General features: G+C 45.1%; 1 protein-coding gene and 2 long non-coding RNA genes across 10 annotated transcripts in view; 1 reads left to right on the top strand and 2 right to left on the bottom strand.

Annotated features, from left to right (window-relative positions):
* STAT2 (signal transducer and activator of transcription 2) overlaps positions 1-12,846 on the bottom strand; it is a 1,902,691-nt gene that overhangs the window by 549,341 nt on the left and 1,340,504 nt on the right. The window lies entirely within an intron of this gene.
* LOC138582418 (uncharacterized) lies at positions 6,245-6,730 on the bottom strand. The gene is made up of 3 exons (XR_011305018.1): positions 6,668-6,730; positions 6,464-6,545; positions 6,245-6,371 (listed from the first exon to the last, which is right to left on the bottom strand). It is a non-coding gene; the product is annotated as an uncharacterized lncRNA (long non-coding RNA).
* On the top strand, positions 7,592-8,101 carry LOC138582419 (uncharacterized). Its single transcript, XR_011305019.1, has 3 exons — positions 7,592-7,671; positions 7,799-7,879; positions 7,975-8,101. It is a non-coding gene; the product is annotated as an uncharacterized lncRNA (long non-coding RNA).

Below are 12,846 nucleotides of genomic sequence, written 5' to 3'. Positions count from 1 at the left end.
GAGTTTTTGGAAAAGGTATTCTTGGAGCTTTTAGACAATGTATTTTTGGCATGGTTTGTTTTTAGAACAAGAATGAAAGGTTGATTTGTAGGGTGTTGGGAAAAGGCAACAGACACACAGCAATAAGCCATTAGGGTATTGGGCAACAGGGGTTCTTCCTCAAGGGAAAATGGGGTATACCATGTCTCATACAATGAAGTCATAACATCCCCCGATAGTTGTCTCCTCATATAGCCGCCTCAAGGGTAAGAATCAGGTTGTGGTTACCGTCTACTGGCCACATGGGAGGAGGGCACCACCGGGAAATTTGTGATGACTACATTGGATTCATCACAATATCCTGACCTACCTCATCCTCATACCCAACAGAGAGTCATCTAATTCCACACACTTCCATTTATCTTTGTAGGGTAGATGCCATGGCCTCCCTAGAAAGTATTGTGACGAGGAAGAGTAAACGCAGGAAACCCATTTGAGAGTAAGAGCAACAATACTGAGATGAGGAGGAGGCGTGGAGCAATGCTGAGCGCTCCGCAGAACCAACATGAGCGGTCCAGATAATGTGAAACAAACAAGTACACCTCGAGGATAAAAAGGGAAGAAGGGCTTTTAGACCCAGCAGATTCTTCCTGGAGGAACAGAGTACTTTGATTGCAGCTGAAGCATGGGAGATGGCAAGAGTGCACAGGCCGAGCTACTTGACCACCGGCAGAGGCGTCCCCGGTAACTCTACCTTGGTCCGAGCAGAGAAGAAGGCAGAGAGCAGGACAACCAATCGATGAGGAGAGCTGGTGTTCCTGGAGAGCTGAAGTGCACCATCCAGGAGCATAGGAACATGGCGAAGATGCTGTGGTTTGTGGAGATCACGGGAAGCCAGAGTGAGGAAGAGAAGCCCACAGACAACCGGAGGTCTTTGGAAGAAGCCTGGAGAGCTCTGGGACGGTTGGTAGAAACCCCGAAAGGCGGTGAGATCAAAAGGAACATGTCTGGGACCTGCAACAGATAAACTCTCTACAAAGTCAGATGTTATGACTTCATGTCTCATCCAATGAAGTCATAACATCCCCCGATAGTTGTCTCCTCATATAGCCGCCCCAAGGGTAAGAATCAGGTTGTGGTTACCGTCTCCTGGCCACATGGGAGGAGGGCACCACCGGGAAATTTGTGATGACTCCATTGGATTCATCACAATATCCTGACCTCCCTCATCCTCATACCCAACAGAGAGTCATCTAATTCCACACACTTCCATGTATCTTTGTAGGGTAGATGCCATGGCCTCCCTAGAAAGTATTGTGACGAGGAAGAGTAAACGCAGGAAACCCATTTGAGAGTAAGAGCAACAATACTGAGATGAGGAGGAGGCGTGGAGCAATGCTGAGCGCTCCGCAGAACCAACATGAGTGGTCCAGATAATGTGAAACAAACAAGTACACCTCGAGGATAAAAAGGGAAGAAGGGCTTTTAGACCCAGCAGATTCTTCCTGGAGGAACAGAGTACTTTGATTGCAGCTGAAGCATGGGAGATGGCAAGAGTGCACAGGCCGAGCTACTTGACCACCGGCAGAGGCGTCCCCGGTAACTCTACCTTGGTCCGAGCAGAGAAGAAGGCAGAGAGCAGGACAACCAGTCGATGAGGAGAGCTGGTGTTCCTGGAGAGCTGAAGTGCACCATCCAGGAGCATAGGAACATGGCGAAGATGCTGTGGTTTGTGGAGATCACGGGAAGCCAGAGTGAGGAAGAGAAGCCCACAGACAACCGGAGGTCTTTGGAAGAAGCCTGGAGAGCTCTGGGACGGTTGGTAGAAACCCCGAAAGGCGGTGAGATCAAAAGGAACATGTCTGGGACCTGCAACAGATAAACTCTCTACAAAGTCATCTTCACAGTCACAGAAACTGGCAAGATAGTAAACCAGGTGGGCTGTGAGAGAAAGGCCAGGGGAAGAGGAGCATACACCCTGGCGTTGTGAAATGAGGAAGGTCAAGGGAGGAAGCACAACCCCACCACCCCCCTGACATTATGATAAAGTTTGTAAAGATTGCTTAGGCCAAGAGAAGGAAGTCATTCTCTTGGCATTACAAGAAGGCTAAGAGCCGAGGCGAAGAGAGCCATACCCCCTGGTACTTGGCAACATTGTCATAAAGATTGGGAATTGTGCAAGCCTGAAAGAGATCAGGGGGAAGAAACAGAACACTGGGCATCGTGAACTGTGCAAGCCTGAGAAAGGGAGTCTTTCCACTAGCGTTGTTAACTGTGCAAGCTCGAGAAAGACCAGAGGAAGAAAAAAAATACCCCCTTGAACCTGGCGTTTGTGAACATTGTGAAGTCTAAGAAAGCCATGGGAGAATCATTCCCCTTGGTATTTGTGAATATTATTTAAAGCCTGGGAAAGACCAAGGGAAGGCAGTCATTCTCTTGGTACCAATATTTTCAGTTGGAACTTTAATTTGGAACTGAGACTTTCCAATCTAACATTTTGTTGTGCCTTTGAGAAAAACTGCAACCTGTGGAAGGGAGTAATTTTCTCAGGAAATAGTCCCTTAAGACTATTTGCAAGGTGGTCCGCTCTACAGAAGAAGGAAACCATTCTTCTGCATTAAGAAAACTTGCCAACCTTCAGTTAAAGGTGTAAGGGATGGAAATAGGCTTTTGCACAGGATGGTGGACTATATCATTTCAACTGATTTCCTGACAGAATCCTTAGTTGAGACAGGGAAATCCCTCTTAGCGGTAGGTGTAGTTAGGGGGGTGTCCTCCTTTATTTTCACCAAATAAAAGTTTATAACCACAACAATGCCACCTGTCAGTCTCCTTCCACACCCTTACAACATACACAATGATTGCTGCTTATTCCTTAATGACGTTTTGTGTATTGTCTATAGGAAGGAGGAAGGATAGCTCAGGGGCAACGTGTGTGTCTTGTAAGCAAGACAATGCACCGCAACACAGGTTCGAATCCCAACCCCTTGCTTAGAAACCACTCCTGTTATTAAGCACGTTATAAATGAACAATTATAATTATAGTGACCATAAAGGTAACAATGTTTACATTTACATTATTCATGAGAGTAAGAAGCATTAATTGAGTGTTCCTTACTGAGAATTCTGACATGAGCATTTTGGGTATGAACTTTATTTGTGGAGCATCTAGTACTGTTCATTGATATGTTATGTATGGTGCATGTCTTTAGTACACACACAAAGGGTTACTGGGAGGTGTGAGCAGTGGACTATCTATAAAAAATGATGTGACATTAGGAAGTTTCTCCTGTGCTGATGAATGCGAGTAGTCGCTCACTGCAGGAGTTGTTTACTCTTTTTGCTGATGGACATTGACATGCATATGCTCTTCCCCATCTCTAATCTCTATTCCTACCACAGCCCCTGCTGGGGTGTGTGAGGTGGGGCAAGGTATTGGACACTCCCCTAGGGTTTGAGGGGGGCTCAGGAGATAGGGGTGATACGATTCACGTCAATGAGTCCCAGAAGAGGCAGGAAAGCCGAGGAACGGATTTGTTCCTGTAATTGGAGGACACTGACAATCAGAAATAGGTTCACCACTCCATCCTCGGGTGGGAAAGGCTTGCCCAGATGATTTTACAAGACTGCCGCGATGAATCGGAGTGACTGGGATGGTGAATCCATGCCAGACATGCTGGAGAACAGGAGTTACAGGCAAGTAACTTGTTCCTTCTCCAGCATCGGGTCTGACATGGATTCACATGCTCATGAATAAAGATTACACAGCAGTACACATGCACAACCATGGGAGGTGGCAAGGCTCAACAGAAGTAAAAACACTCACCCCTGAAACATACTCACCTCTAGTTAACTAGTTGCATAGCACCGCTTGGCCGACACAAGACTCCTCCCTGGAATCCCTTTCGACGCAGTAGAACCTCGTGAAGGTGTGCGTGTACCTCCACATAGCAGCCCTGCAGATGTCAAGCAGGGGCACACTAGAAAGACATGCTGTCGTTGCTGCAATGGCTCTGGTGGAAGGGGCTCTCGGCTGGCCTGGAAGGGGTCTGTTAGCCAGCCGATGACGGAGCATGATGCTGCCAGAGATCTGGACATGCAAGCCTTCAATAAGGCCTTCCCATGATTCATAGGTCCATAATTGATGAACAATTGAGAAGTCTTCCAAAACCCCTTTGTGCGGGTCACGTAAATCTTCAAGGCACAAGCAACATCCAGCGAATGCAAGGACCTCTCCGCTGGTGATGATGGATTCGGGAAGAAGACATGCGATGATGGATTCGGGAAGAAGACCTGCAACGCAAAAGGCTTGTTGAGGTGGAACTCAGATGGCATCTTAGACATAAAGGTGGGGTGCGTACGCAGTAACACCCTTGAAGCGTGGAAGGACAACTACGGATGCTTGCAAGACGGGACCTGGTTCTCCCCAACCCACTTGCCCGAGGTGATCGCCACAGGGAAAGCTGTCTTCCATGAGAGCAACTTGAGTGGGGCTTGATGCGCCGGCTCAAAGGGCGTCCCAATGAGTTTATTCAAGACGCCATTGAGTTCCCAAGCTGGGGCAGGAGCCTACACCAGCAGAGAAGTCCTGAAGAGGCAATTGAGGAACTCCTTGACGAGTCTGTGCGACCAGAGGGAAGGCCTACCTGGTGTCCTGGTGTAACGGGATATGGCGGCCAGGTGCACCTTGATGGAGGCGTGAGCCAGTCCAGCCTTTGCCAAGAAAAGCAGGTATGGTAGGAGGTGCAGGGCTGTGACACACAGAGGGGTAATCTTCTGAGCCTGACACCACAGGGAGAAATGCTTACACTTATGGCATTAGCACGTCGACATTGAATAGGCTCTGGCCTTGGCCAGGATGTCCTTACACTCCACAGTTGAAGAATAATGTCCAAAGTCTAGTGCTGCAGGAGCCAGGCCGTGAGGTTCAGCGACGCTGGTTCATGGTGCAGTATCACCCTCACTCTCTGGAGAGAAGATCGGGAAGCAGTGGCAGCCTGATGGAGGAAGCCGCCGACAGACATAGCAGGTCTGGATACCAGATTTGTCACGGCCACGCCGGAGCGACGAGTATCATGCTGCAGTGACACTGTCTGAATGTGTTGATCACTCGTAGCAGGAGTGGGAACGGAGGAAAAGCACATTGGAAAAGTCCCTCCCATAGGAACGAGAACGCATTCCCCATGCGCCTCAGCTGCAGGAACCTGCTGGCGAACCTCTGACACTTGGGATTCGTCGCCGTCGTGAAACGGTCGATCTGGGGCTGACCCCATTCGTGGAATAGAAGATCCACTTGGTCCTGGAGAAGTTCCCACTCGTGGCAATAAGATTGCTCCCTGCTAACAGAGTCTGCAATGGTGCTCTTGGTGCCCGCCAGGTGAAAAGAGACGAGAAACATGTCCTGACAAATGGTCCAGTGCCACAGATGCTGGGCTTCCCTGGAGAGATAAACAAAAGCAAAATGTGGACCAATAGAGTAAGGATGACAGGATTTTGCTTCAGTTATCAAAATGTTGGCAAAATACAATGTTTATTTCACACAACACAAGCAAATAGTATTTACTAATGGATACTTTACATACTAAAAAAAGCTCAACCTATAAACCGCTTCTCCCATCATTCATCATTCATTCATAACTCATATATACCATCTTCATACTAAGCATATTTCATATATGGGTATTAATTTTCCCCAAACATATAGTCCCATTTTTTGAAAAATCAAGTCCAACACTTGTGTGGTTTAGATGTGGCCATCTGTACTTTTACAGGGTTTTTTTTCTGTCGACACGCGTTTCGGTCGTAGTTCACTGAGGGCGGAAACCATCTTGCCCCAATATTCTAGCCAACATTCATCAGGACGGAGTGCAACTGTTCAGTGTGCGTTGCCTCTTTATAGGATGGGTGAGCTTCTAAATCTATAAAATAATGTAAATACACTAATTACCGTCTGTAGTTCATAACCTGTCATCTTAATTCATTTGAAACCATTTAATGTGTGTAACCAGCAACATTCCCCATGTGTTGCTCATCTCAAGACTCACCTACACTGGGTATTCAGCGGGCGATTACTTGATAGGGGATGTATCCCCCTCTTTTTTGGTTTTTCTGTATTGTAGTGTAACCATAGGCTGTGTTTACACAACTACAGAATGAAAAAAACAATGCATATACAAATACATTTATTTTATTTGTAAGCCTGTTCTTTACAGATCTACTTCTTTTATTGGTGAGTTTTCACCTGTAGAGTGAGAAGGAGTACTCACAAATAGTCTATTCTGTAACTCATTAGTCAGACAACGTGAAGGCAATCCGCATGGTACAGAATGATGTAGACTCCAGTTACATTCATGTCATTCTAGCCAGTGGCGCCATCGAAGGATGTATTCCACCTGCAGAGGAAGAGACAAACACAAGGGCCTGTGTAACGAATCTAGTCTACACTTGCTCGCTCCTATTAAAAATTCACAGTAAAGGTACTCACAAATAATTACATAGCCCCGTTGTGTGAAGCACGAACGATGGTGCGATGAAATTAGAGCTGATGCAATAATCAGAGTCCCGGTCTGTGGGAGACACAAACACACAATGGAATCCTATAAGTCTGAAGTATTATGCTATTGTGCATCAGGGTCGTAATAATACATGTGCGAGTACGCCAGCTGGTTGATTGTTTAACAAATCTTACCTTGAGTCAGGAATGATTGCAGCGTTCAGATTTACGTCTGCTCGAAAATAATGGCCGTCTCGTTGTTTACAGCGCAAGTGCAGTGCATGGATTAAATATAGAGATAGACGAAAGACTAATCTTTCCTACACAGTTTTTTGTATTTGGCGTCCGTATAGAACGCTGGACTGATGAGCACATGAAGACCTTTAATAAGTGTCTTGAAAAAAATGTGCATTAGCACACGATCCACTCGGAAGGTGCTTGCTGTCCTGAAGCATTATGGGACACGTAGTCTCAATTTCTGAAAGAGGAGTTGTGTTATTTAGTATTACTCGCCCTACGGTGAAGGGCTGGTCACGGAGTACCCAGATCTCCAGCAGAAACCCCTGAGAACACTCAGGGCAAAATGCTAGATCTCATAAAAACTTAATTGTGTCACGTGGGTCTATAGAAGAAAGTCATTAAGCCCAAAATATGTGTCTTAAGAGACAAATTTGTGGTGCGGCTTTCTGAATACATGCAATCCAGGTTTAGACTAAAGGTTGCCGAGAGGTCTCAAATGTATTAACTCTGGAACCTTTCCAGTCTCAATGTATATTTAAAGCGTTCCACGCAACGGAAATGTAGAGTTCTCATGGTCTCTGCTGGAGATCTGGGTACTCCGCGACCAGCCCTTCACCGTAGGGCGAGTTATACTAAATAACACAATCCCTATATCGGAAATCGGGACTACGTGTCCCATAATGCTTCAGGAAATCAAGCACCTTCCGAGTGGATCATGTCTAATGCACATTTATTTCGAGACACTTATTAAAGGTCTTTGCGTGCTCGCGATCCAGTTGTACATATTGCGTGAGTCCCGCGTTCTATACGGATGCCAAATACAAAAAACTGTAGGAAAGATTAGTCTTTCGTCTATCTCTATATTTAATCCATGCACTGCAATGGCGCTGTAAACAACGAGACGGCCATTGCTTTCGAGCAGACACGAATCCGAACGCTGCAATCATTCCTGACTCAAGGTAAGATTTGTTAAACTCCTTCAATCAACCAGCTGGTGTACTCATACGTGTATTATTACAACCCTGATGTACAATAGCATAATACTTCTGACTTATAGGATTCCATTGTGTGATTGTGTCTCCACAGACCGGGACTCTGATTATTGCATCAGCTCTAATTTCATCGCACCATCGTTCGTGCTTCACCCGACGAACGATGTAAGTTTTTGTGAGTACCTTTACTGTGAATTTTGAATAGGAGCGAGCAAAGGTAGTAGACTAGATTCGTTACACAGGCCCTTGTGTTTGTCTCTTCCTCTGCAGGCGGAATACATCCTTCGATGGCGCCACTGGCTAGAATGACATGAATGTAACTGGAGTCTACATCATTCTGAACCATGCGGATTGCCTTCACATTGTCTGAGTAATGAGCTACAGAGTAGACTATTAGTGAGTAATATTTCTCACTCTATAGGTGAAAACTCACTGATAAAAGAAGTAGATCTGTAAAGAACAGGCTTACAAATAAATGAAAAATTATTTGTATATGCATCGTTTTTTTCATTCTGTAGGTGTGTAAACATATGGTTAGACTATAACACAGAAAAAACAAAAAAGAGGGGGATACATCCCGCTAGCAAGTCATCGTCCGCTGAATACACAGTGTAGGTGAGTCTTGAGATGTGCAAAACATGGTGAATGTTGCTGGTTACACACATCAAATGGTTTCAAATGAATTAAGCTGACAGGTTATGAACTACTGACGGTAATTAGTGTATTTACATTATTTTATAGATTTAGAGGCTCACCCATCCTATCAAGAGGCAACACACACTGAACAGTTGCACTCCGTCCTGATGAAGGTTGGCTAGAATATTGGGGCAAGGTGGTTTACGCCCTCAGTGAACTACGACCGAAACACGTTGACAGAAAAAAAAAACTGGAAAAGTACAGAGGGCCACATCTAAACCACACAAGAGTGTTGGACTTGATTTTTCAAAAAATTGGACTATATGTTTGGGGAAAATTAATGCTCATATATGAAATATGCTTAGTATGAAGATAGTATGTATGAGTTATGAATGAATGATGAATGATGGGAGACGCTGTTTATAGGTTGAGCCTTTTTTAGTATGTAAAGCATCCATTAGTAAACACTATTTGCTTGTGTTGTGTGAAATAAACATTATATTTTGCCAAGATTTTGATAACTGAAGCAGAATCCTGTCATCTTTACTCTATTGGTCCAAATTTTGCTTTTGTTTATGTGCACTTACCTGGAGGACCATAGATTGACCAGGGACCCTTACATTTATTTGACTCCCTGGAGAGAGCCAGAGAGCGCATTCCGCCATGCTTGGGGATGTAGAACACAGTGCCGGTTTTGTCAGTGAAGATCCTCACCACCTTGCCCCTCAGCGATGGCAGGAAGGACTTGAGGGCCCAGAAGACGGCACAAAGCTCCAGGACGTGGATGTGAAAGGTCTTTTCTTCTGGCAGCCATAGGCCTCTGGCGGCCAACTGTCTTGTGTAAGCTCCCCAATCCTCCAGAGAAGCACCTGCAGTGACTGTGTCCTGATAAAGAGGGACTTGGAATGGGGCCTCTTGCGTGAGATGAGAGCGCACACCCCACCACTGTATTGCTAGTCGGAACTCCTCGTTGAGGGCGAACGTGTCCATCCAGGATCCCGACACTTGCAGCCACCTCGCATACAGAACATCTGGTGCCTGAGGAGACAAAAAAGAAAGGATTAATTTACCAACGCTGTGAGTCCAGACGGAAGACCATCATTTCCGTCCCCTTGCTGGACACAGCTCATATAAATCTGTACCGGTCTCACCAGGGCAGCCTGTTGTTCCGTACCCTTCTTAGGGTCCGTAGGAGTTTTAGCCTTTCCCCTCTATGGAGACTTAGGGGCAGGAGCGTCAGCTGTCCCCATTCCAGGGGCCTACGCCAGAGCCGCAGCATCTGCTCCGCGCCTTGGCGGTAGGGACAACCATGGGGTGGCCATAGCTGTGACTGTGCACCACCACCACTGGCCAGACCCCATTTTGACAAAGAAGTAGTGGTTAGCAACAAGGTTGTCGAAGGGGTGGTAGGATGAGCCTCTGACGACATGGTCGAGACAGTTGATGACCAAGTTGTTTTGGCCGGTTGAGCTGCCAATGGTGTCGCCGCCGCCGCAGAGGGGGCAGTGAAGGGCCACCTTTGGATCTCTCCTTCGTCGCCTTGTCCACCGATGTTAAGCAGAGTTTTGAAGTAGTCAAGGATTTTCTCTTAGAGGGAGCGCCCCTCACTGGTAGGCTCGCCGTAGAAATGGTTGGTGACGGTGACCTTCTCCTTCCAGAGCTGGGACCTGCAGCAGCGGCGAACCCAGTGGGATCAATAAATTGCAGTCTTGCCTTCTTTTGGATCCCAGAGGGGAGAGCATCCTCAAAGGATTTCAACCTCTTTTCTGAGGGAGTTTGTTAGTGGGACGGCTGGTCCTGGGGTAAGCAGGACCATACCCGGAAGCATATTCAGAGGCCTTACCCGATTTGAGCCACGCTGCCAGCCTACTATAGCAATCCTTCTTTGTCTTTTTCGAAAATACATGGCAGACCTAACATCCATCCTCATCATGGTCCGGAAGAAGAAAATACAGATATTTATGGTGTTGATCTTCGACATACACGTTCCTCAATCCACATTTTGCTCAGAGTTTGAAGAGGTTCCTCGATCATGGTGGAAAGGCACAAAGTAAGCCCAAACCCGGGCCTTCCCGAAACTAGATGAAAGATCCGCCATGTAGTGTCATTTTTACCAACAGCGGATCCCTGCTGCTGGTAGTCGACCTCCGGTCGACCGATTAGACAAAAATCTGTAAAAAATGTCACTAAAATTTGCAGAAAACTTGAAATATGAAAACATTAACTGGAGAGCACTAAGAGGACTCCCAACACAGAAGAGTGCAGTAACAATCTGACGATGGCTTCCAAGGGTGAAGCTTAGGGAGAGTATTGTCACTTGACAGGATCAGTATGACCCAAAGGACAGTGATTGGTTTAGAGTACAAATACACTTTAAAGCTAAAGTGAACCTGCTTTTTCTTTTACTGAGGATTCCCAGCCTGACGACTGGGAATATTCATGAGCATGTGAATTCATGCCAGACCCCATGTTGGAGAACAGAGTATATTTAAGGGATTCCTGCGGCTAGGCCAAAGAAGGATGCGCAACACACTCCGAAATGGAGAAAATAGACATTAGACACATTTTATTAGACAGGTAGAGAAAGACAATCGTAGAAATGTTTGTGCATATTTGTTTAGGGTTTTTGAAAATGTAAGTGTAAAATATGGACATGTTTTGTATTAGTTATGATAATAAAGGTTGTAGGCTGAAACTATAGAACGATAGTAATACATTTGACTGGTTATCAGACCATAAAAAACAAGCGATTGGCGTCAATTATAAAATGGTAGCAGTTGAGAAAAAATAGAATAAAAAAAGATTCTTAGATTGTCAATAATAAAAGCAGGATAGCAAGAATCGATAGAACTATAAACGAAGAGGCAAAAAGAATATTATTGTATAGGCTTGGAAATTGTTTGGAGGATATTTTGGGAAATGGGCGGCGATTGATGGTGCTTGCCCAAATTGATTGTTGTGGTATAATTAAAGTAATAACAAAATAAGAACCGGTCAGTATTGACAGTTAAAAATGACTTGTCATTACGTGGGACACTCCCCTACTACACTTATACAAAACATTACAGAGATACACACCTAAGATTAGGAAATACCATGCCGAATGGGTAAAAGGCACGACTGACAAAATGTTTAGGCCTTGGCCTCAAGCAAGTTCGCTATCAAGAACAGTATTTTCTTTTTTATTGATTTATGGTTTCAAGAAAAAAACTTATCAAAACATTCAAACATTGCATGCCATTCATCAATAGCCAATAAAATGCACTAATTTAACAGCACAAGAAAGTTAAATAAAATCTAAGAAGCAATTGCCTTGGTAAGTCAAAAACTTCTTTCAGAAACTGCAAGAGGCAAATAGTGGCCGACAAGTTCTCTCTCAACAGAAATGACCACATCTCTCTCTTGTCCAGCATCCCATATGACTCAATATTTATCAAATGACTAGTTCGCAAATCTGTCAGTCCTTGGCAAAACAATGACACATGCTTTAGAGTTTCCATAGTGCCTTCCTTCCGACAAAATCTACATCCCTTCGTAACAGCTTTCCCATAGATATTTACGAGTTGGTTTGTGGGGTACAGATCGAATCTGAGGAGAAGTCGTCGATCTCTGTACCAGTCATTAGGCGCTTTGGCTAGATATTTCAGAAGGACGCCAAAGGATTTTGTTTCCTCCATTAAAGAATCCATCCAATGGTGGGAATTTCTTTCTTCCAAAGTCTTGATCCAGTCACTTTGCCATAGGTTTCTTTTTTTTTACCTTTTCCGGGAACTTACATAATTCCTCTGCATCCGATTGTAGAATTTCAAAAGGTTGTCGACAACAATCTAGCCACTGCGTCATTAAGACTTCATCCGATTGCACTTGCTTGGCTTTCAAAATTTCATTGGGGGTTGCCGGCGAGGGAATTAGAGTTGTCCGGTAAAGTGACAAAGGACGAATGACATGGAAATCTTTAAGAGAGATAAGCCCTACCTTGTATCTGATATGGGCCGTTCAAACTATCCTGGGCAAGCTCAAAATCTTTCTCCAGAAGGGTCCTTCCAAAGAAGGCCAGAGTTCCCAGGGAGTGGGCCATTCTTCCTTGATCAATAAAGCTTTTCAGTTTGGATTGGATTTGAGGTGCCCTTGTCGTGGGTGATCACAGATACTATTGATAATCAAAGTTCCAAGATAAATGATCTCTGGAGCCGTTCCTAAAGTCTCGCCTTCCACATGCCACTTGAAGGTTGGTTTTCCGTTACTTCTATGCGGCCTCAATGTCATGATACTGGTCTTCGATAGGTTAATGGAAAGGCCATTTTTCTGTAAAACGTTGTTTAATGCTACTAGCAATCTCTGAAGGCCAATTGGAGTTTTAACCATCAGCACAATGTCATCCGCGTAGAGGAGCCTTGATAATTCCACATCCCCAATCGATGGAGGAAAAGCATTTGTTTTTAACTCATCATACATGTCTGATTAAAAAAAGGCCAAATAAGGTTGGGGCTAAAGGACAACCCTGCT

The sequence above is a fragment of the Ambystoma mexicanum genome, chromosome 3q, assembly GCF_040938575.1.
Source record: "Ambystoma mexicanum isolate Mex_15411 chromosome 3q, UKY_AmexF1_1, whole genome shotgun sequence".
NCBI lineage: Eukaryota > Metazoa > Chordata > Amphibia > Caudata > Ambystomatidae > Ambystoma > Ambystoma mexicanum.
The sequence above is the reverse complement of the archived record's forward strand: the minus strand, read 5'-3'. Positions and strand labels throughout refer to the sequence as shown.